A 23,301-nucleotide genomic window follows, 5' to 3' on the forward strand; every position below is an offset into this window, starting at 1 on the left:
AGCTGCTTTTCAGGTCATAGTGCTTTCCTTTGATGAAAGTAACAGGAGATTTACTGTAACAGAGAGAATGGTCATTTACTGAAAATCACTATTTGCCATTCTGCAGGGTTACTGTGATATATATGTTAATGCATAGACAGTATTTATGAAGAAGCTGTTCATTTACTTCATTTGACTGTGTAGTAGGCACAATAATATCCTCCTTTGTAGACCATATACTAATTTCTAGAACCTGTGACTATGTTAACTTAGGAAGCAAACAGGATTTATTTATTTATTATTATTGTTATTATTATTATTATTATTATTATTATTTTGTTAATCTTCACCCAAGGATATTTTTCCATTCATTTTTAGAGAGAGTGGAAGGGAGGGGAAAGACACAGAGAGAAACATCGATGTGAGAGAGACACATTGATTAGTTGCCTCCCACACACGCCCCACAAGGGCTAGAGATCAAGCCTGCAACCTAGTTGTGTGCCCTTGACCGGAATTGAACCTGGGACCCTTCAGTCCACAGGCCAAAGCTCTATCCACTGAGCCAAACCCGCTAGGATGAAATCAGAATTTAGAAAATATGCATCCTTACATGGGGAGACTGTCCTAAATTTCCCAAATGTAATCACAGGGGCCCTTCAAACCTTTCCCAGCTGTGATCAGAAGGATATGGGGCCATCGCAGAGAGAGATGCAGCGTTGCTGGCTTTGAAAAAGAAGGAGTTTTCTAGGAGCTGGAAAAGGCAAGGAAGCTGATTTTCCACTTCTGAAGGGAAATGCAACCTGCCAACACGTTAATGTTAGCCACAGAGCTTTTAAGACGGTACATTTATGTGCCTTTATTTGTTACAGCAGCAACAGGAAATGGATGCAGACTGCAGACCTCAGGAGTGGGTATGGGAATCACAAGACCACAAGTAACTGTTGTTATAACCCAGGGAGATATCTATATATCTATGCATCTATATCTCTATATCTATCTAAGAATACATACACAGACATACATATGTGTCATTATATATAATTTCTACTTACTAAAATTAAAATTTTCTGCTGAGTTGCTGTCTCAGAAGAGGAAATCCATATAGTAGACAGTACATAAAAGGAGTAAAATTGGGATAATTCCCTCATCTATTGAATAGCAGCTACTGAAAAATGGTACTTTTGAATATTTATTAATATCTTGTTAGTTATTATACCCACCTGGTTACTATAAGTGCCTTTGAAAGATTAAAAATTTTTGAATGCTAGTGATTCAGATTTAGAAAATATAGATTTTTCTTCTTTCCTTTTCAGAAATGACAGTAAAATACGCAACAGCTATAATGTGTATTTCATTAAAACAAATGAGATTATCGATGTTATGCTAAAGCAACAAATCTCAAACTTTTAGTCGCAGGACAACTTTATAGTTTAAAAAAATTATTAATGACATCCCTCAAAAGGAATCTTTGTTAAGGTGGGTTATATGCAGTGTTGTTTATTGCACTAGAAATTTAAGCTGATACATTTTAAAAACATATATTCAACAGTTCATTTACAATAGCAAAATGAGCCCATTATTTGGGAACATAAATTATATATTTTATAAAAGTAATTGAATTTCAAAAATAAAAAATAGAACAATTATATTGTTTTTAATTCTTGCAGCTTTCTTTAATGACTGGCTCTATAGAAACAGCTTGATTTCCATGTCTGCTTCTCCATTCAGTCTGTTGCAGTGTATTTTGGTTGAAGTATCTGAAGAAAATCAGGAACGGACAGATTCGTAGTTGGAAGGAATAGAGTATTTTAAGTTTTCTCAGATAACTGTGAATAGTCTTCTTTACCACTACTGGTACTTCAAGGCTTGACAAGTGGTAGCTTTTGGAGGCTTGGTTGCAAAGTGGAGTCTGAAAACACAGGTAATGCTTTGTACCTTGTTCCACTAAAACCACCGTTCTGTCTTGCAAAGTATCTTTTACTTTATTTTTGTAGCATCATGCATTAGACATCAGGGAAATGTTGGCTCGCTCTTCCAAACTAGGCCCATTTCACACAGCATCAAAAAAGTATGTGTTAATATTATGATTGTTCTTATAAAAAAGTCTTTAGTTTTTGGAAAGCTGCCAAGCTCATGTTAGCAGATACAAGTTCCCTAAAATTCTTTTATTTTTTTTTCTAGAGAGCTCAAATTTATCATTGGTAACAGATGTTGTTAGTTGTTTTTCTTAATGTGACATCTCACTTCATTCATTTGCAAGGAAATATCTGTTAAATATTTGATATTTACTCTGTCAGTTGTTCTTTCAAGAAAAATGGTGTTTCATGACGCATCTTCAGCTCACAGTGCAATCACACAATATTCACACTTGGACTTGCAACAGAGTGTTTTACATGCAGTTCCCATTTTGTCACAGAATTATTAAAGAGTTGTGTACTCAAGGGTCAAGATTTAATAGAACCCAGCTTTACTAAATACAATGTGTTGCTTCAGCACTGACATTCTTAAATGAAGCTGGGTTTCTTCTATTTCACTTCGCGTGCATGACATGGAAAATATAATGACTATTACTATGATTTGGTACCACTGCCTTGATTGGTGCTAAGACTCCAGCAGTTTTACCACCATTGTTTTTGCACTATCAGTGCAGATATCAGCATAGTGAAAAGTCAATTAACATATTTATTATGAAAATAGTTTTGACCTCAGGATGGCGTGGTAGGATCAAGAAGACCCCACAGCCCGGCTGGTGTTGCTCATTGGTTGAGCATTGACCGATGAACCAGGAGGTCTTGGTTCAGGTACATGCTTTGCTTGTGGCCTCGATCGATGATCCTGTCTCATTGTTGATGTTTCTATCTCTCTCTCGCTCTCCCTTCCTCTCTCTGAAATCAATAACAACATGGGGAGAAAATAAAGCAGAAAACCCCCACAGACCACAGTTTGAGAACCACTGTGCTGTAAATGAGGATGGCTTTGTGTAGTCACAAATACCCCTCTTCGCCATGGACTAGAGCACTTTGCACTGTGTTGGGGACCTAGGAAGTGGGGTATTGCAAACTCATATGCTTACATGGTTATGTAAATTAATGCACGTCTGGTATCAGACACCAGGAGTGTTTCGGACTGCAGCAAAGTGAGAGCATATGCTCCACTGGAGGGAAAACCGCCACCTCTCCAGTCCAGCCGATGCTGCCATCCAGAAACAGTCCCTGTGTGGACACATCTGTTTTCCAAGAGGCACCAGAAATGTGTCTTTTATGTAAAACGTTTTGATTTTTAAAACATGTCAGCTGATTCAGAATTTGAACTTAAAACACTAGCCAAGTACAAACAAAACCTTTCTTCACTCTGGATTTGGCCTGCAGCCAACCTCTGTAGTAAACTTGCAGTGATCACTTGTTGAAGCAATGAATCAAATTAAGAGTGACCAAATTGAAGGGTACAGAGTTCATAGCCCCCGGTGTTGGTTGTGATAATATTTGCTGGCGAGGCAGGATAGTAAGAAGCTAGGAAAATTCCTTGGCAAGTGGAATGGGGAAACTGAGACAGATAGCTGAGCCGTTTACAGCCAGGTAATAAATCACAAGGTCTTATCTTACACATTCCAGACTCTGAAGGGGCAGACCAGCCTTGGTCCCAGTCCTTCTTCACTGACATTCTTTGAAGGTGAAACTAACCCGAGAATGACCTATATGCTCATCCTGATGCATCAGTGTAGTAAAGGACACACCTGGAAAGCTGATGAATATTCTGTTGCCATCCTTCCATGAGATCTCCCCTAAAATCCCACCTTTAGAAAACAGATAAAAACCCTTAAGAAAAAGGACCCAGTGTGTGCATCCTCATTTTCTTTAGAGCATGCCTATGCCTTCTTTCTTCAGGTGCATCTTTACTTTCTTTCCTTTTTGTAGCCCTAAGGGTCTCCATGAGGCTTGCAGTGAGGGGTGCAATGGGCAGTGGCCGCTTATCCCGGGCTAACCCCCTGAATCTGTCACCAAGGGCCCTTCTTCTGTCTCTGTGACTTTCTTTGTAAAAGGTCAAGGCAACACTCTGAGCAGCCTGCTCCAATCTTCTCTTTGAGTGTGCTTTTGTTTGGCATGCGAAATAAACTTCCTCTTCCTCTTGTACTAAAGTTCTTGGCTCTGAATTCTTTGCTGAACTCAAGAAACGAGAGCCAACATCACCGGTTGTACTGGGATGAGGGGCTCTGATTCTTTAGCTGTCACAGGAAGAGCACAAAGGTGTGCACAGGCACTAAACGGGGAAAATCCATGTTCTTTGTCATCAGAGCAGGTTTTAGCTGTCTTAAGTATAGATCCAATCATACCAATGTGACATTACAGATTTTTTTTTTTTTTTTTTTTTTTTTTTTGTAAATCAGGGCAGAAAAGTCCAACTCAAAAAGTGAGAGATACTGCAGAACAGCCAAGGGAATATTGTGATAATTATAGATGTAGTCAGACATCCAGAATTTAAAGAACACTGGGGATAACCATTATAATAAAACTAGAAAAATTTAGTAATAACAAATATTCATTTCTCAGATGTGCTAGCTATATCTACCTAAAATGGCTATCTCACAAATGATCTGTGATCTTTTAATATCGTTTCCATACATATTATATAGGCCAATTGGGTATCAGACAATTGAACTGGTAGAATAGTCATAAAAACTAGTCATTCAAAAAGAATTTTGATAGAAATAGGGACTGATCATATTATAGATTTTTGGTTAAATTCACATTGAGCAATAAACATTTTTTATGTTCAAGTCACCGTGTGAGGTACTCTGGATAAAAAGTTGAGCAAGATACAGACTTTTCCTGCTCAGTGCTTACCTTGTGGTGAGTGATAGAATGCAGAGCAGTCTGTGCAAAGTGCTTGACTTCATTCACCCGTAGCATGTGCAGTGCACCTGCTCGTGGCCATGTGCTGCTCTAGGCTTTAGGAAAAGAGGGATGAACAAACGAGCAAATGCCCCTGACCTCAAGGAGCTTACATTCTAGGTCCTCTGAAGTAAAAAGACAAGTAGCATGAAAGCAGAGGCGACGGTCAAATTGATTCCACGGAAAGGATCAGAGACTTAAAGTGGGATGTGGTATTTGAGCCCAAACCCTTGGCATAGAGAACTTTTACAGGTGGATGTCAGAACAACACTCACAATATGAAAATCTAAGATACCTTCAGAGAATTTTCAGAGGGACAGTGTAGCATCACAATATTATTGTTATGTAAAATAGTAGGGCTAGCTGGGCAGGGGAAAGTGAGGGAGGGCGGGTTGTGGCTCAGTGGTTGAGCCTCAACCTATGAACCAGGAGGTCATGGTTTGATTCTCTTTCATCAGTGGTGTTTCTGCCTCTCTCTCCCTGTTCCTTCCTCTCTGAAATCAATAAAAATATATTAAAACAACAACAACAACAATTAGGGCTGTAGGTTGAAAGTTACTGAGTTTTCAACCTCAAAATTCCAAATTTTAAATTATAGAAACTATGACAATAAAAGTACATTTGTAAATGCATTCAGTACAATGTGGGAATATACTGGCATCTCTATCAATTGATAATGAAATAAAAAAACAGTATTATACTAGTATGTCAGTTTTGCTAAGGTTTTGGTTTCATAATAAATAAAATACCCATAATTTAGAACAACAAAGATTTATATTTCTTGTTCATATTTCATTTTAGCTGCAGTGGCTACAGCTTAGCTGTGCCTTTGCTCTGTATGTCTTTATCCAGCCAGGATCTGGGCTAAAGGAGCTACCACTATCTGGGGCATGTTGTGCTCATGGCATAGGGGAAAAGTATCAATGGACAAGGGAGCAATGACTCTTAGGCCACCTAATTGGATGTGGTGTGCACTATTTCCAGTGCATTAATTTAGCTAATATAGGTCGCATAATCAACTTTGTCATTTAGGGGGCAATGAAATCTATTCCTGTCACTAAGAGGCATTGTCAGTCACATGGCAATGGTTAGGGATGTAGGTTAGTAACTAATTGGGAACAGTATACTTATTAAAAGGATTTTCATATTTTGCCTCACTATAGCTGCAACAGTTATAAGGTATATAGAATATGGGGTAGGCAGAGTTGTTTTATTAAAGCATAGTTTAGAAGCAAAATCGGAATTTTTTTCAGAATTCAGTGATAAAACCAAAAGAAATTTGTTGTCATAGTAACGGGCCCAGGTCCCAGAGGCAGTTAGTTGTCTTGAAGATTTACATAATCAGCTGGTTATTGTTATGCCCAGAGCTCGGGGTCCCCAATAATCCACCACCAGGGAGCCTCCTCCGATGCAAAAGCAACGAGTCTTTATTGATCAATTCTAGAATTGGCTCCCAGCCTCTATCCGGCGCAGCGGTGAGGCGAGAGAGAGTGTCCCAGGAGAACAAAGGTTATATAGGGCTAGCTGTTTGGGGTGGGCTTTAGGGGTGGCGTGAGTTACAGAGATTGGTCAGGGTTTTACAGCATAAGGGTCAGGAAGTGACCATCACATTCTGAAGGTTGGAGCCGTCCTCCACTGTAGCCTTATTAGGACCGTAGCTACATTTCTGGAGCTTCATTGGTCCACTCAGGTGGGTGGTTCGGAGAGTTAGGACAATACCAGCATTCTTGTGGTCACTCTCGGGGGGGGGGGGGGGGCGGCTTGGGCTGAGGGCCCAGCCTTGCAAGACAAGATAGAGGAGAGGGAGAAGAGTATGTCCCTGCTTCGTCCTTGAAGAGGGAGGAGGGTGCATTTCTGCTTAGTTCTATTTAGTTCTTTCAAGTTCCGTTCTGTCCCTTCAGTTATATGGGTGGTAATTCATTCACAAATTCAGAAAAGAACAAAGCCCATGGAAGTTCCAGTTTGGGGATGTTCCTGTCATTTGGTAAAGTTCTTCTAATAGAGATGTGAGTGTCTTTAATACATTTTTATAAAATCAACAAGGAGAATTTCTTGTACTTGTCTGAGAGCTCAACATATGCACCTTTTCGCAGCAAGAAGCTCATGAGGCCATTCTCTGTCCTGGGCATTTAAAAATTTAATACTGATTTATTCCAATCCTGAAACTTGTTTATTATTCAAGGTATATACGTAATACAGCAAATACAAAAAAAAAATTCAATACTGAAATTGGTCTAGCAGCGCTAAGCACCACAGTCTCTTTTCAGGAGCTCTCAGGTTTCTGTAGTCAGGCACTGAGGACACATTCTTGGCCTTGATTTCTTCTTCATGCATGTAGGAAGGTCAGGATAGAGGTCCTGTTGTTATCCATGACTCTTCTCTCTAATTAGATGAAACATTTACTGATGTGTGGGTAACATTTCAAAGACTTGTGACTAACTGCTCACACCACCCATCCATTTCTTGAAACTGAATTTTGCAATTCAGTCATCACTTAAAGCAGTGAGTACCCGTCTGGGCTTAAAATAGCTGTTTCTCTTCCTGAGTCGCTATTCCTGAAAATGCCATTTACAGCATTTGACTAGAAATATGTTTGGGGAAAACCTAGTCACTCAGGAAGCAGATCTCTGCATTTATTTATTTATTTATTTAAAAATTGTCTTAAAACATTTTTTATTGATTTTTAGAGAGAGAGGAAGGGAGAGGGAGAGAGAAACATTGATTGGCTGCCTACAGCACGCTCTCTACTGGGGATCAAGCCAGCAACCCAGGCATGCACCCTGACCAGGAATCGAACCAGCGACCTCTCGGTGCACAGGACAAAGCTCAACCAACTGAGCCACATATACCATCCAGGGCTGTATTTATTTTTAAAGACTTTTCTACAAAAATGAGGACTGCTCACATCTGCTTTGTAGCAATACAGCATCCTTTTGGAATGCTTTTTGTAGGAAACTCTTATGGTCCCTCTGGTAACATTTGATTTTTTTGAAAAAGTATACTAATAATTACATAGCAGTGTTTCATGCCCCCTTCCCAGCTTCCATCAAATAAGGATTTGCAAGTTGATGTAATATTTCTATATCAACAGTATATTTTAATTAAAATCAAAATGCTGTGTAAGACTGAGCAAATTGTGTTCCATTCGAAGAATTAAAGAATTACTCATGCTTGCCAGCATGATCGAAAATTCTAATTCTAAACTCTGCTGTGAATGCCAGATGCACAGGATTCTTATTGTCCATCAAATACCACCTGGAAGTATTTATCACAGCAGAAGGAGGAAGCTTGCAATATCTTTTTGGAGGGAGACTTTTATTAAAATTGGCTTCTTTTGATATTGTCCACATTTACAAAAAATGGAATCCATGAAAGGTCCTTAACTCTGATCAGAAATGCAGAACTGATTACAGTGCTTTCATGACCACATAAAAGATACAACCCTCCGAAGATTTTGCTTGAGTGATAAATGAACTTTTTACACACCAAAGAGGAACAGAGAAGCAAGCAGAAATTTGGCAAAACATCCTTTGTCACCAACTGACTCAAAAGAAAATAGTTCAGAAATATTTTTTCCTTCTGGCCCTGGCCCGTAGCTCAGTTGTCCTGATATGTAAAGATTGTGGGTTTGATCCCCTGTCAGCACATACAAGAATTAACCAATGAGTGCATAAATAAGTGGAATAGCAAATCTCTTTCTCCTCTCTCTCCCTCCCTTTCTCTCTCTCTCTCTCTCTCTCTCTCTCTCTCTCTCTCTCTCTCTCTTTCACCTTCCTATCTCTCTCAAATCAATAAGTAAACATTTACAAAATACTTTCTTCTGGAAAGAATAGCAGCTGATGTGGGTCATGAAGCCCTGTACAGGTTCAGGAAGAGAAGAGCCCACCAGAGTTCTTCAGCTGAGACCGCTGCTTTTCATGGCTTCATCTTCTGTATTTCAATAGCAGTTAGAAACTGGTATCAGTGCTTCTATGGGTTTGAAAAAAAAAAGAGAGAGATGCATAAAACGATGTCTTGAACCTGGAAGAAAGTTTGATAATGTGTGTCCTATCCTCAGAGTGAGCCCACCTAATTTCATATTCTAAAATTGATAATCCAACCCAGTAGAAAGGGGGAATTTTCAGCTTTCCTTAAAATATATTTCTTTACTTGACATAGACTCGAAGTTAGGGACATCAAGCAAATGGTACAAACACCATCTCAATGTATTTCCCTTTATGGTGACATCACAGCAGCTGAAGTTCGAATTGATTTTGCTTCCTGAAATTTTCCCCTTCCCTTCCTTATCCCCTTCCCTCCCTTCTTTTCTTCCTTCCTTCTTTCTAGGAATATATTTTATATGTCTACTAAGTGCTAGGCAAAAAGCATTACCCTCCTAGATAAGACATTGGAGTGGATGGAGAGAAAGATCAGGCATGATCACGGCTATGTACAGGTATTTAAACAGGTCCCTTCATGGTCTCAGCATCATGAGAAAGGAGACAAATGATTCTTTAAAAGTGAGTTTGGTGTCTCTCTTCTGGCCTGATGAGAATTATATCTAATTTAACTTCTGTCCATGGGGGCCTTACTTACTTCTTGTCTCATGGAAATAGGGAACAGTCCTCATTATGCCTTTGTGTTTTGTTCTCTTCAGGGAAAAACAACAACAATCCAATGATCTGATTATATAATTGACACTAAGATAGTATCTGGCCTAATCCTTTTCAATTTACATTTTAAAAGAGGTGCTTAATACTCCGAAACAAGATGTAATTGTATTGGAGATGTGGAGTGAATACTCTTGAAGGGAGAAGATGTATGCCTCTCTGTTAAATTGTTCAGTGAAGACCATATGTAGGGTGGTATAGCTGAATCCTTATTCAACTCACTGGACTGTGCCTTTGTGTAAAATGACGGACGACAATGGAAGAGGCCGCGGAACGTTCAGGCTTAGCGCCTAACGGTGCGTTTTGTGGACAGACTGGATTTGAATCTGTTCCTCCAGGCAGGATGATCTTGGGCAGGGTAGCCAGCCTCTTAGCCTTTGCTGCTGCTTCTCTGAAATGTCCATACTCTGTCAGCTGGAGCAAAGTGAGGAGAAATAATGTATGTAAAGCACTTAGTACAGTAACCCCTCAAAAATGTGGGGGTTGTGGTTGTTAATTGATATTGGCCATATTTTTCCCTCCCTCCCTCTATCTCTCCCTTCCTCCCACCCTCCCTTCCTGCCATCCTTCTTTCCTTTTTGCCTTCCGTTCTCTCTCTTCTGCCACCACCCCCCTCCACCCCTCCTCCCCCCGCTAAGTTTTAAGAACCCTTGATCCTTCACAATAGTTGGCCATATTCGTTTGTCGATTTCCTTTAAAAAAGTAAATCTTTTACTTTGGAGTAATTTTAGATTTACAGAAAAGTTGAAAATAAAGTAAAAAATGTTTCCTGAATGTTAGCTTATTACCAAACTAGTTTTGTCAAAACTAAGGAACTAACATTGGCACGATATTAACTGAATTTGAGACTTTATTTGAGTTGCACCTGTTTTTCCACGGATGCCCTTTTTCTGTCCCAAGACCTCAGCCAGGATAGGATATCTCATTATGCTTAGTCGTGGTGTTTCCGTGGTCTTCCCTGGTCAGGGACAATGTCTCATTGTTTCCTTGCTTTTCAGGACTTTACGTTTTGAAGAGTGCTGGTCAGGCATTTTGTAGAATGCCACACACATTGGATTTCATGTTTTTCTCATGATGAGTCTGGGGTTATGGGTTTGGTGAAAACATCTCAGAGGTGATGATACTATATCAGTGGTCGGCAAACTCATTAGTCAACAGAGCCAAATATCAACAGTACAACGATTGAAATTTCTTTTGAGAGCCAAATTTTTTAAACTTAAACTATATAGGTAGGTACATTGTTATTAACTTAATTAGGGTACTCCTAAGGCTTAGGAAGAGCCACACTCAAGGGGCCAAAGAGCCGCATGTGGCTCTCGAGCTGCGGTTTGCTGACCATGATATTATAGCAACATGAATGATCACTGGTAATGTTAATCTTGATCACTTGGTCAAAGTAGAGTTTACCAGGTTGTTGTATTTCTTTTTTAACTTGCAGCATCATCTCACTTCTTCAGGCTTATTTCTGGTAATCTACAGTTTATTAGCATTATTTTAAAAATCTGCTCAAGCGAAGCTTGTTAAATGCCAGTGAAATGAATTTTCCAGAAACAATAGCATTCCAGATAAGAGAATGTGCAAGTACGGAGCTATAGAGACAGAATTTAATAGGAGAAATTTAATAAACTTTAGGCAGGATTAAAAAGTCAGCAAAAACTATATAGTATATTAAAAGTAAAACCACTAATCAAATATCTTTAACTGCTTTAGTGCTAAGAGAGTAATGTATTAGCTGACCTTTGACACACTTCTGCTGGTCTAGATACCCAATACTCAAAGCTGATTCTCTGTCGAATGCTAGATCTGTTTCCAGCTGTACGTGTTGTTTAAAAATTGCCCTGGGGGCTAGTGGACAATGATTTCAAAAGTGACTCAGACTGGCCCTGGCTTGTGTGGCTCAGTTGGTTGGGCATTGTCCCATACACTAAAGGTCGCTGGTTCGATTCCCGGTCAGGGAACATGCCCAGGTTGCTGGCTCGATCCCTGGGGGCATGTAGGAGGCAGCCAATCAATGTTTCACTCCCACATGGATATTTCTCTCTCTTTTCTTCTCCCTTCCCCCCCCTCTCAAAATCAATAAAATATCTTTAGAAAAAAAAAAGTAACGCAGACTGTATAAAATGGACAGGGAGGACATCTCAGCATTGTCTCTTCTATTGCTCCTTCATCATTCTTAACATTCAGGCTAGTGGACACTTCAGTGAGAAATGCTGAGCTCCTTGCTCCAATAGAAAAATGCAACATTGCTTTCTTTGAAGATAGAAGAAAGGGGAGTCATGAGTCAAGGAATTTGGGGGGCAGCCTCTAAAAGCTAGAAAAAGCCAAGAAATGAATTCTTCCCTAGAGCCTTGAGGAAGGAACACAGCCCTGCCTAACCTGGAGTTTAGCCCAGTCACACTCATTTGGAGATTGTAACCTACAGAGCTGTAAGATAAATTTGTGTTGTTTTTAATTCACTAAGTTCTTGGTAATTTGTTACAGTAGCAATAGAAAATTAACTCAAGGAGGTAATGATGTAGCTCAATTACACACCTATCTCTTTTACACCCAGCAGTCTAATAGAGTCATATTACTATTTTTAGTTTCTCCTTCTGAATTTAGGGACTTGATTTATGTCTACTTGCCTTTATATAGTGACGCCCTCTTCTCATTCTGTGTAATAGATTTCTCTTCTGCATTTTCCTGTACTTAACATTTTCTATTCCAACATTGCCTTTGGCTTGTTCTTTAAATTATTTTATTTTCTTGGGGCAGGATATCAGTGCATAGAATTGGATTGCTTCAGTTCACATGCTCCTCAGTTAGATGAACAGTATCATTGCTGGTTTATTCTTATTGCCAGTTTCATTCTTCTTTCCTGGCCTTATGCCCCAATTCATGGTCTAATAGTCTTCTAATAGATATATGTTAGGTTGTGTTGCTTTAAAAATATACATATATTGTAGCTTAGTTTAGGTCTCATTCTGAATCTTGTTTGTTCTCCTCAACATTCTATGTCTGATATCTATATATACTAACAGATAGAGATTTATTTAGTTGCTTTTACTGCTGTATGGTATTTTGCTTCATGAATTTGGCAGATTTCATTTCTGCATTTCACATTGATGGACGTTTAGTTTGTCTCCAACTTCCAGCTACAAGAAACAAGGGTGAAAAGCACATAGTTGTATATACATATGCATTTTTAATTATGTCAAATGGTGCCTGCCACCATGCTTCACGGAATGTCTGATCAGTTCACCTTTCAGAAAACAGCATATGGGATATTTATTTCCCAAAGCCTCAGTAATATTAAGTATTATTTAAAAATATGTTTTAGGAAATGTGGTTTTTAATATTTTCATTAGCTGATTACTTCTGGGATTTTTAATAGCTCTTTCTATGCTTATTTCCCACTTGGCGTTTTGTGTTTTGTGTGTGCGCGTGCGTGTGTATGTGTGTTCACATTTCCTGCCCATCCTCTTACATTGTGTTTTTTTGTTGTTGATTTTTAGAACATTTTTATGTCACCTAATCCTTATTAGTTATATGTTTTACAGATGTCTTCCCAAGGCCTGCTATTTTAATTAGACCGTGACTGTGGCATCCTTCATTTGTAAAATGTTGCTAATTTTAACATGGCCGAATCTGTGAGTCTTTCCTTTTATATGTCATGTTTCTTTTTCGTCAGATTTATTTAATAAATCTGTTCTGACCCTAATATCATCGATTTTTATCCTGTTTTTTATAATCTTGCAGAGTTTCACTTTTCACACTGATAGTTTTCATCTACCTGAAATATATTTTTACTTATTATGTGAGGAGAGATTTAATTTTTCCCAAAATGATGAACTCATTTGTCATATAGGAATTAATTGTAAACTCAGCCCTCTATTTATTTCCATTGATCTATTGTTTTTATTCTGGTGCCAAATATTCACTGTTTTAATTACTATGACATTGTGAGTTTCCTTTATTTGTTTGATTTAGATATTTTTAAGCTATTTCACACCTTGATTGGTACAATAGTTCTTCAGCATAAAGCATAGGAACTGTGTCAAGTTCCTAAAAAATTTGATTGGGTTTTGTTTGCACTTGCATTCAATTTTAGATTAACTGGATTCTTTAAATTAACCCACATGTTATCTTTATAATGTAGTCTTTCCCACATAAACATGGAATATCTTTGCATTTATTAAGGCATCTTTTATGTTCTTTAATAAAGCTTCACGATGTACTTCATAAATATTTTACACAATGCTAGTTGTTTTCTCAATATTTTAAAATTAATTTTGCTGCTGTGATTTTTTTATTACATTTTCTCATTTATTTTTGCTGGTGGTGTTTAGGAGGAATTCTTCTATTAGTTAAAGTATCTTGATTCTCTAGTAGGAAAAGACACCCAAACATCAATGGTATGATGTTGTCTCCAATGAAATAAAACCTTTACTTTTGAAAAGCCTTGCATGTTAATTGGCCACCTTGGATAACTGTATTTAAATTGGTGTCTATCACTCCTAAAAGTAAATAAACTGGCTTTTAAAAAAATAAGTAAAATCTCAAAATGTATTTTCATCTCCTAACTATAGTCCCAAATGTAAATTAGTAAATGGCTGAGTCTGGAGAAGTCTTTACCATTAAAAAATGATCAGGAGAGAGTTTGTATCATTATGTGGATTTTGAAAGCTTGTTAAAATCCATCTGTAGGACTACTTCATTGTGTTGACTTTGGGGAAGTACATTAAAAAATAATTTTACAGATTTTTATAGAAACAGAGGAAAGGAAACATTGATATGATTGGCTGACGTCACTCCCCTCTCCTTCCCCCCTCGGGTATTGGGGATCAAGCCAGTGGGGAAGTACATTTACCACTGCTTTGATTTTTTGTGATCTAGTCAAGTTTTCTACTTCTCCAGTTTATTTATGAATGTTTATTTTAAAATTAAGAACATCAGCCAATTAATCTGAAATTGTAAATTTATTGACTGGTGAAAAAGAAGTGTTCTTTTATTTCCCAGAACACCTGGGATTTTAAGCTATGTTTTATTATTGATTTTAAATTTTACTGTGGTGTGATTTGATAATAGTCTTTGTAATATTAGGTCTTTAAAATTTTGAGAATTCTTTTGTGATCTCTACATGATCATTTAAAAGAAATGTGTTTGATAAATGTGCATTTTTACATTCAGGAGGTTTGAAATTTCAATGTTTTAATCATGTTATCCAAATGTTAATTGTTGCTTATTTTGTCTGCATATCTAAAATTTCTGAATTATTATATTTCTGTATTAATTACAGAAATTATATTATATTTCTGTATTAATAGCTCATAAAATTATAGGTTTGTTTCATCCTGTGTCCTTTCAAGAACTCAGGATTTATTTATTCCAAGAATATAAAATTGCTCTGACATACATGGCACTTAAAATGAGATTTCCCAAACTGTATGCATATATGCATAACCCATAGACATAGACAATAGGGTGGTGAAGGACTATGGCAAGGGTAGGGGGTGGAGGCAGGTTAGAAGAGGACAGTGGGGGGGAAAAGGGCCATATATAATACTTTCAGCAATAGAGATTTGTATATAAATAAAAAACCTGAGATCTCTGCATAATATGGGACATGAAGAAAGCTTCATATATGGTCATAAAAAGGGTTGGAGTGGTGAGAAAAAATGACACCATCGTCGCTGATTTATAATATATCATGTGTTTTTGAGTTTATAAAAGATGTAATAGAGTTAGCCTACCTTCTGAAGGAGTTAATATTCTGGGCTTTGAGGACATCATTATTGCTGAAAACAATTTCAAAATAATTGAAAGCTGTATAACTAAAATGTATAAATATTTTTGGAGAGAAGTTAATTTTGGCTATCAGAGAGAAACGTGATTAACATTTGTATTGAATAGTCTAGGCTTTGAATGAATTATAGGTTGTTAAATAAGAACTTGAAGACAATAAAGATTTTTGGATTCATGGAGAGAAGGGATGTGATGGTCACAATCAGAAGAGAAAAACTAAAGGAAGACGCAGAGCCAGAAGTATCTGTTTATCTACGCAATATGGTTCAGTACCTAGCAGAATCACAGTCCAAGAAACATGGCCCAGGAATTAAACTGTTAATTGAAATTAATTTAACTTCTTAAATTTTTTATACAAGTCATGACTATTTAAATGTTGAGTGTGATTCTGAAACATCGCAGACCTTGTGTTGAGGAGACAAACATAATTTTTGAAGTTCTATTTTACTAGTAAATGACTATGAATGCAAATTAAGTCACAGTAGTATAAGTATATACTTTCCATCTCTAGGCTCCAAAGCAACTCTTTAAAAAATAATCTTGCATCATTTTTTTATTGAAGAAATAAAGAGTTAAAAAGCTATTGCAGTATCAAGCTCATCACTGAAGTGACTCTGAGAGGTAAACTCAACATAGGTGGCGGATAAGCCCCAGTAATGCTGATTAATTTTCTTGTTTGGCTACTTAACCTTGTTAATACTAGGACAGTGCTGAGATTTTTAGTATTAGTACAGAAAAGAGAAAAAAAATAATTTCCAGATGCTTATTGTCCAGATATATGCATTTGCAAAATAATTGCACAAAGAAAAATTGCCAAATAACACAGAAAAGCTGCTTCAGCTACATCATCGCGCTGAAGTCAATTTGTTTGCTCGATCCTGGGAGCACAGGGCCTTTCCCCATTGAAGGAATTGAAGATGGATGAACCACTGTTTGTAAAACCCAGATGGTGCGGAGTTCTTTTGAAAAGGCTGGGAATAGAACCATCTTCTGAAGGATGAAAGTGTGTAAACGCCACACATATTTCTTCAAAAACTAAATGTTCTCCCTTTTTTGTGATTTGATACTTTTCAACTTGAAGCTTTTGTTTTCTGCCAGGAGCCAGAAGTCTTGGAAGGACCCAAAAAGCTAAGAAGTAGGAGAGGTCCCTGCAGTCTGGTCAGCTGGGCAGCAGCGTCTGGGGCTAGGTGCCTTTAAGTTCCCGGCTGGATAAATGTGTAATTGGGACGCTCCACCACTGAGGTATTTCTTCTAAGATTGTTTACTTCATTAGAATTCACTTCTGTAAGGTTTTTTAAATTGAGATTTTTCTTATAGAAATCTCTTATGTTTTACTGCTTCAATGATGAGTGGAGATTAGCTTTGCATTTGCAAAATTAAATTACTTTCTCAAAGTATTTCTTAATTTTCATGCAGATGCCACTGAAAATTCCAAGAGAGTGAAAAGTTGTTAACTGCACTTTAAATACCAGAAAATCTCTGTGTGAGAAGGAAGGAGGGTGACATTATTTTTATTTTAAAAATTGCACATAGGGGTATTCATTCTGCCAAATACACATCTCTAGAATAAGTACATAAGGCGAAACATTTTTATAGTTCAAATTTTGAACATGTCAGTGTCAAACATTTGGATAAATATCATTTACCAAGGAAAAACAAAAGGAATAAAAAAAATGAAGCATGAACAGTCCTACTACTGTCAGAACAGGATCCTGGGCCCATCTCAAGCTTGTTTTTGCAAATGACACTTCCTAACAGTTTTATAGATGTATTGCGAGCTATCATGATGGTACTTTTCTGATGTCCTTCCAATTTCTTACCCACTTCCCATCTCCAAAACAGCACATTCCAGGAATTCCATGATATTTTACCTAATACAATAGTTTTGTTGAGGAGGAAAATATTTACCTCTTTCCTCTTTGGTTCAGTGACTGGGGCATGTGAATTAAATTGACAAATGATGACAATTAAAAGGTTTATTTGTATGCACACTAGAGCCAACCAAAAAATACCTGACTAGTTAAAGGGTTAAAGTTAAAGGCTCATATACCAAGCTCAGCAGGGGAAAGGAAGCGGGGAGAAATGGCTTCTATGAGAAGAACAAATCATTTTCTTTAGGAAAGACAAATGGATTTTTAGTAGAACAAACAGGAGATACAGTAGTCGTCCCTTATCCACAGTTTCACTTTCTGCAGTTTAACTAGTAGTTACCTTTGGTCAACCAGGTTTCAAAAATATTAAACAGAAAATTCCAGAAATAAATAAGCCATGTTTGAAATTGTGCATCATTCTGAGTATAGTGACGAACTCTCACACTGCCCTGCTTCGTCCTACCCGGGACGTGAATTATTCCTTTGTCCAGCATCTGCACACTATGTACACTATGCGCCCAATGGTCCTCTGGTAGCTCTCCCAGTTCTCTGATCAGCTATCACAGGGTTTCAATGCTCATGTTTAAATAAACCTTACTTTCTTAATAATGACCCCAAAATGCATGAGTAGTGGTGCTGGCAATTTAGATATGCCAAAGAGAAGCTGTAAAGTGTTTCCTTTAAGTGAAAAGTTATGCACGTATAGGAAATAATGTAGTGTATGGATATAGGGTTTGGTACTATGTGAGGTTTCAGGCATCCATTGGGGGTCTTGGATGTATTTCCCAAGGATAAAGGGGGATCTACTATAAAAAGTTTGTGATGTTTGTCTGTACATGTTTGGTGCTTTCATTTTCTTAAGGGTCATAAAACTCTCCCAGAGAGGGCATTTACAGTAGGTTTCCTTCTGGTTTCTCTCCTTGAAGTAGAAGCTGCCCCAAAGAGGGAATTTAAGGCAGTCCTCATTTCTCAAAAGTTTCTGTTTTCAGACAGGTAGGGAAAGCTCCAAAAGGGCTTCTTTCTACCATATGTTCAGTTTCAAATGTCTTCAGCTTAAAATAATCTTTACACCAACTCTGGGGTTCCAAGTGAGTCCCCACACTTTGAGTAATTCAGGTTTCCCAAGTTGACACTTCAAATGTGCTATAGTTATTCTAGGATCAGTTAGAGACCATAAAATACCACGAGAAAGAAAAATGGAGAAGTTATTCTTAGTCACCATCAGCCTGAAAGCTCCCGATGGTATCTCTCTAAATGAATTGGCAACCTTAAATGACAAGAAGAAACGTGACATTTTTCTCAATAGATTATCCATATAAATAGTGACTTAATTCAGTGCCAAGCTCAGCATGATCCACATGCTGTTAAATATTTGGTCAATCAGCTAACACCAAAGAGAGATGATTGACACATTATAACTTCTGAGTTTGATTGAGCCGCCTGTCATTTGACATTTTCTGGAAAACATTTAGATCAGTCCCAAAGAGCCAACATGAAGCCTTAATTTGACGATTTGTTTCACAGTGAGCATATAATTATTGTGTGCATTTAGATTTTAGCCACGTTTTTGCCTCTTTTATGGGAAAATGAATAGATTCAATGTTCATGCTGTAACAGACAAATGTCAGAGTTTTGAAGGATGAATTTTGTTCATTATTCAGACAGGACTTATTTATTAGAGAGCATATTTCTAAATCACAGCGAAAATCAGTGGCAGAATGAATTAATATATAACATTATCTTTACATATATTGGAGAAACAAATCTAATAGGTAAAGTAAAACCAGATTCTACTGTCATCTTGTATATTTATAGAGCAGAATTAATGGCTTTAGGTTTTGTGGGGTTTTATACTTATTTATCAAAGAAAAGCTGGCAATAATGTCAAAATAAGTCAACTTTGTTTTCTTTTCCTTCGTCATTAAAGCTTCATGTTATTCTGCACTGAAAGAATCAACAGCATGAGGACCCTCTAATAAATTATCAGATGTCTTGAAAGGCTGCAGCCTTTATGTTCTCAAGTACTTCTCTGGGTGGAAAATTAAAGACCCTCTATCCATCTTGCTATTTAGTTAGTAGGGATTGGTGCATATAATGATACTGAACTTTTCACTCAGTGTTCTGGAGTCAAAGGAACAAAACACCCAATTGATAATTTAGCTTTTTAAGTTTCATCCAGACACACCAAGGTATATAGATATCTTCCATCTAGGTGTTTCTTGGTCTGTGGCCAAACCAACCAACTCTCCACTTTGTGCATTAAGCTAGGAGCTCCATGAGAGCTTATAGAAGAACCATGATGTTAACACCCAGTGTATGATGCTGCCTGAGCATGCATTATCTTCTCTCTCTCACTTGAACTTAATTGTAAGAAGAATTATTAGGCAAAACCCCCCCCAAATGTGGCCTGTGATCACGATAGGTAATAGATAAGAGGACGTCATTGTGTTGAGAGCATGAACTCAGCACATTCTCTTCCAGGAAAAGAAAATGTAGAAAGAGCATAATCTGACCCTAGCTGGGTTGGCTCAGTGGACAGAGCGTCGGCCTACAGATTGAAGGGTCCTGGATTCGATTCCAGTCAAGGGCACATGCTTGGGTTGCAGGCTCGATCCCCAGTAGGGGGCATGCAGAAGGCAGCTGATCAGTGATTCTCCCTCATCATTGATGTGTCTAGTTCTCTCTTCCTCTCTGAAATCAATATAGATATAGATATAGATATAGATATAGATATAGATATAGATATAGATAGATATAGATATAGATATAGATATAGATATAGATATACACACACACACATATATACATATATGCATGTATAGATATATATAGATATATATATCTATAAAGATAGAGCATAATCTGAAGAAGCCAATATTTATAAAGATATTTGCAAATTTTAAACAATACTATGGTTTGTTTTCCTTTGAGGTTTTGAATTGTTACTTACCATCCTATATAATAAAAGCCTAATACGCTAAGTGTCTGGTCATCCAGTCATCCATTCAACCAATCAAAGTGTAATATGCTAATGATATACTAATGCTGCTCAACCACTCGCTGTGATGTGCACTGATCACCAGGGGGCAAACAGTAGACGGGTCTACCAGTCACTGTGATGTTCACTGACCACCAAGGGGCAGACACTCGGACCAGTAGGTTAGCTTGCTGCTGGGTTATGGCCGATTGGGACTGAGGGAGATGGGCCGGACACCCCCTGGAGCCCTCCCAAGGTCCCTCCCTGGCTGGCCAACCTCCCATGTCTCTCCTTGGCCCCAGTCGTGCACAGGTGGGGTCCCTTGGCCTGGCCCACACCCTCTCATAATCCCGGACCCCTCGAGGGATGTCGGAGAGCTGGTTTTGGCCTGATCCCACTCAATGCAAGAGCTGCTCCTTGGTGGTCAGTGTGCTCCCACAGGGGGAGCACCGCTCAGCCAGAAGCTGGTGAGCATAGCAGCGGTGGCAGGAGCCTCTCCTGCTTCTGCGCCATCAGTCGGACATCCCCTGAGGGCTCCTGGACTGTGAGAGGGCACAGGCTGGGCTGAGGGACAACCCCCCCACCACTGCCGAGTACATGAATTTTGTGCACCAGACCTCTAGTATCTCATATTTTTCTGCTTTACTGGGATATATGTTTACTTAAAATGGATAAGACAATGATCATTGAAGAATGGATTATGTTAACTACATGTTTCTGGTTCTTTGACATCTGGGGTCTTGCGGACCCTTGAGAGACTGCCCCTCACAGGGTTAGCTAATTCCTAGAGATGGTAAAAGACTTCCCTGGGAGCATGCCTTTCATCTGTAATAACCAACCCAGAGCCCACACCCGAAACACCTGCTTTTATTGAGCTCCCACAGGGCCCTGACAAGCTGGGCCACTGTCCACCTGCCCTAATCACCCCAGGGTCAGGAACCAGACAACCAGGGCAGCCCCCGTGCTTCAGATCCCACGGAAATGATTCAGATGAGCCACTCCCAAGCCACTTGCCCTGCTCCGCCTGCTCCTTCCTGCAGAAACCACAACGAGCTCTCGCCCACGTTTTCTCCTGGCTGCCTCTGCCTCCTGGTGACTCTGCTGTGGCCTGTGTGGCCCCTGTGGGATGGCACGGTGTGCCCTGTCCTCTCGGGAACTGTGACAAACTGCCTTTTCCATGGCAGTCACCTCCTGATTGCTTGGCTTCACTGTACATAAATAATAATATTCAGAACAATTTTAAGAGATGGACAGTGTTGTGGTTAATATTGAAGAGGAGAAACTAAGCATCCAAGAATTCAAGTTGCCCCAGTCACTCAGCAAGTTAAGGAGCAGGCTGGGATGGATACCACAGTTGCTCATTTCCAAACAGGCCCCTGGAGCACCTTTCATTTACTTTTCCTCCTCTTTTGAGTTTTTTTTTTTTTACTTCCTCTCCAGCTAAGCTGTCCCATGTTATTACTGGCGAGTATCTTCTCAGATCTCCCAGAATGATCCAGCCTGAAAGACTGTTTTCTCGATTTATAATCCTTGTAAGATGGATAGGAGAGTATATAGTAGGCTATATATTTCTGGGGACAGAGGGCTTTCACTTTGTAAAGGACAAATCTCATTACAACTAAGGAGTGTCTCATCGGACCACCTCCGCAAACAGGTTGAGGTTCCAAAATGGTAAATGGCACCTCCTTTTCCCGTCTGAGTTTGGAGAGAGTTGAAAGAGTGAAGCAGGAGTCAGACAGATGGAGACCAATTGCATGCTTCCTGGTGAATCTTACTAGATCTGGCTGCTCCGGCTCTGATGCGAGTGGGCTTCCTTGCACCTCCTCAGCGCTTGGCAGAGCTGCCCATCCCTGCTGACACAGGCTGCAGATCTTCTCTTCCTGCCGACCCGGAAGGGTGAGGCCAGTGTGCCCAGCTGCTCACAGGCCGATCAGGTTTGACAGGCGAGCATGAGGGATCAGATGCGAGTCCACCACTATGGTGTGTTTCAGCAGAACTGCTTTCAGAAAGGCAGCGTGGTGCCAGCTGACTTTTCCATTAAGCAGTCATGTGACTTTGGGAAACCACTTAATTCATCTATTTTTCAGGTTCCTCATCTGTAAAGAGCTCATTTATAATGAGCACTCATAGGACTTTTGATTATGAAGTGATAGAATATTTGCTCAAGAAATACTAAATAAATATTAGCTGTTGTGATAATTATGTTTTTTCAGGCTCTATTCAGAGCTAATTTTCATTTTGTGATACAGTAATTGTAAACTAAGGAAAAGAGCAGTGCTTCCCTTGCAAATTCTTTTTCCAAAATTAGTTGATGCTCATAGAGAGAGCACATAAACTTACTGAAACTATCAACGGTGGGCGATAATAAAGGCCAATCCATTCCCTGTCACATGAGATACTCTTCAGAAGGGAACCAACCTATGTATAAAAAATAAACTTCATGATATTTATGCAGAGGGCCTGGGAAATCTTTCCTAAAAGTTCTGGTTGATTTTTTGCATCATATGTTTTGGCAATCAGCATTTACTAAAGGGTTTGTATGAATAAATGAATAGGTTTTCATTGGCTTTTACTCCATTGTACACATACTAAGAATGATCATTTTTTTGAGCCAGTAATTGGGGCTAGGCCCTATGCTGCGGGATCTCATTCAACCCTTCCAGGATTTCAGGGAGTAGCTGGTGTCCCTATTTAACGTGAGCTCCCTGGAAGCTAAGCCTGGCCCAGGGTCACGTGGCTCATTGGCAGTTAGAATGTAAACCCAGCTCCGATACTGCCCTAGAGCTTTGAAGAACCCCACACTGAGATTCACAGTCAGGCGCCGTTCTTCCCTTCTAACTCTTCTTATAAGCTCCTGCTGAGCAACCTTTATTCCTCATAAAGTTGGCTCTGTTTCATGACTTGTATTTAGATTTTCCATTTCTTTTCAACAGGCATAAAACCAAGTTAAGCCTCTTCTCTAGGGGCTAGATCTTAGAGGTCTTTTAGAAATCAGAGTTTCTCAAAAGTGCCATGTCATCTATTCTGCGGTTAGGAAGTTTGCCTTTCACACCAAAAACATTTCTTAAATCAGGAGGAAAGAAACTTGCGGTTTCTTTTGGGTGTAAAGCTCCCCCGATGGCATAAATCAACGGTGCGGTGACTTCATTTGG

The sequence above is a fragment of the Myotis daubentonii genome, chromosome 15 (assembly GCF_963259705.1).
Source record: "Myotis daubentonii chromosome 15, mMyoDau2.1, whole genome shotgun sequence".
Classification (NCBI taxonomy): domain Eukaryota; kingdom Metazoa; phylum Chordata; class Mammalia; order Chiroptera; family Vespertilionidae; genus Myotis; species Myotis daubentonii.